The sequence below is a fragment of the Phytophthora infestans genome, genomic scaffold, assembly GCF_000142945.1.
Source record: "Phytophthora infestans T30-4 supercont1.127 genomic scaffold, whole genome shotgun sequence".
In the NCBI taxonomy this organism is placed as follows: Eukaryota; Oomycota; class Peronosporomycetes; order Peronosporales; family Peronosporaceae; genus Phytophthora; species Phytophthora infestans.
This window is the reverse complement of record NW_003303632.1, coordinates 187,506-189,818: the sequence shown is the minus strand read 5'-3', so window position 1 is coordinate 189,818 and position 2,313 is coordinate 187,506.

Sequence of the window (2,313 nt, the reverse complement as noted above, 5' to 3'; positions counted from 1 at the left end):
AAACATGCCGGGTCAATGGCCCAGTTGTGCATTTCCAGCCAAAAAAACCATCCGTCGACATTGCCGCCAGAACGGAAACCCGATCTCCTCGCACAAAAGGCAACGTGACCACTGCAGGCGTGTTGCGCTTCGACCATGCGTATCGCCGGCCTCCATCGCGACTATCCTTCGCAGTCTCATCTAGAAATACAAGCTGCTCGGGCGCTGAGTAGAAGGGAGTTTGGTGACGGGACGAGTTCTGTATCTGCGCCGGCTTCGGGGAAGCAGCAGCATCGCAAACGTCGTGCCTCGTCGAGTCCTACTGGTTATTGGTCGAAGCGATCCAAGCAGCACAAGAAACACAAGAAGCATCACAAGGCGCACCGACACCACAAGCATCGGCAGCTTCCGTCGACTCCTGATCCAGCTCCGGCTCAATCTATTCCGGCTGCTCCTTCGCCGAGTAGGCTCCCGGTTGTGTCGATTCTCTCTCACCCGAGTTCGACTGCCTCACGTCCGGATTTGGTCGCACTACCCAGCGCTCTTACACTTCCGCTGGCGACGTTACGGACTCGAGCCTCGCAAGCGGTGTCCAAGGGTTGTCGCTTGACTCTCCACATGGCTCAACTCCGCGAGGTACCATTCATGCATTTCGGCTCAGCCCGTTGTTGGAATGCATTATTGGATACACTGAGCGGAGGGGTGCAGATGGAGCTCGTAGGAGGCAAGAGTCGTGTGCCACCCACGCCGTGGTCTCTTGACGGCATTCGAGCTTTCATGGCCGTTTTCGATCCGAGCCATCCTTGTCAGCGTCTTCGGCGGATGCTCCCTGAGCTTCCTTTCTTCTTTTCTCCGTCGACACTGGAGGAAGCTCGGCGGTGTTTGGCTTCTCAGACCCGACCTCGAACTTTGATGCAAGCTCTTGGAGATATGTGGGTGAAGCTTCGTGGCGACAGTCCTTTGGGCTCGACGGGGAGGCCCATCCAGACAGATGGCCAAATGACCCGTTACTTCGTAGCTCTCTATGAGCGTCGTCATTGGATCGTCGAGTCGAGTGTATTGATGGGTCTCCATCCTGACGTCAACTCGGCTGCCACGCCCGCTCAGCTTGCTGAGGTGTATGAGCTGTGGCTGGTGTACAAGCGTGAACGCAAACGTCGTAGTGACACTCTGCGATCTTTGGTTGTCGCTGTCTACGATCAGCTTTACTCGGCGGTCACTCAGAAACTCGGCGATGAACCTGCTCCTCTGGTGGACGCAGAGGTTTATTTTGATCCGTCCGTTCCTCATTACTCTCCCGTTAACCTTTCGTGGGTTCCTTCCGGGAGAGACTGGGTCCAGTGTGCTCACGATGTGGATCTAGCCGAGCCCTGGCGAGCTTGGTGTCTTACTGACCCGGCGGTCCATCCGTACAATACTTGCTTCCGCGCTCGGAACGTGGACTTCTTGGTTTTCGCTCCGCGCGGTATGGATCCTCAGGTTGTTGACGACGCGATTGAAGAAGATTTCGATCTTGCTGAACAAGCGCCTCCTGCCTATGCCCCGGGTGCTCCAACTCGGCTGAATCGTCAAGGCATTCATATCTTCACTTGGTCTTCAATCTAAGGCTCGGCTCAGATGACGAGAGTGCGTCTGATGACGACTCGGCGGACGATGGGTTGGGTTCTCCCAATCTCCGAGGCGCGTCTCCGAGTATGTCTCTGTTCGGCACCCCACTCCCCAGTGGAACGGATCCTCCTCAACCCACTTCAGCCGAGTCGGGTCCTGAGGCATCTGGTTCGGCTTCAGCTCCGTTGGCTAGCTCGGCGATGATACTTCTTGCCACGGCTGCGAATGTTGCATCTCCTTCCGCAGTTTCCCAAGGGATGACGTCTGCCACGACGCCACGCCTCCAATCGTCGAGTCCGCTGAGCTCTTCCCAGTTGTCTCCGTCGGGTTCAACTCACTTGGAGTCCGGATCGCCAACTTTTTAGTTTTCTTCTTTTGACTGGGCGTCTCGTAGGTATCGTTCAGGACTTCATTTCGTAATTATTCAGTATATGTAGTTTCGACACAGTAGCATTCCATCTCAACTCGGCCTGTGTCGTCCGCTGAGTTGGTGTAACGTTTGCTGCAATAGCTGTTAATCCTCATCTGCAACTTGCACCATTTGCAGACGGTTTTCGCGCTTCTTCTGTCGTAGATAGTCAAACAGGAGACCTCCACATGACAAATTCGACAGTGGTTCCCAAGTAGGCTCATCGTAGCCGACCCACTTAACTTTAAACTTCCGTTGTGATCGTGACGTACTCGTGGATAATGGTAGCTCATCGTCGAAAATTGCTTCGACTTCAT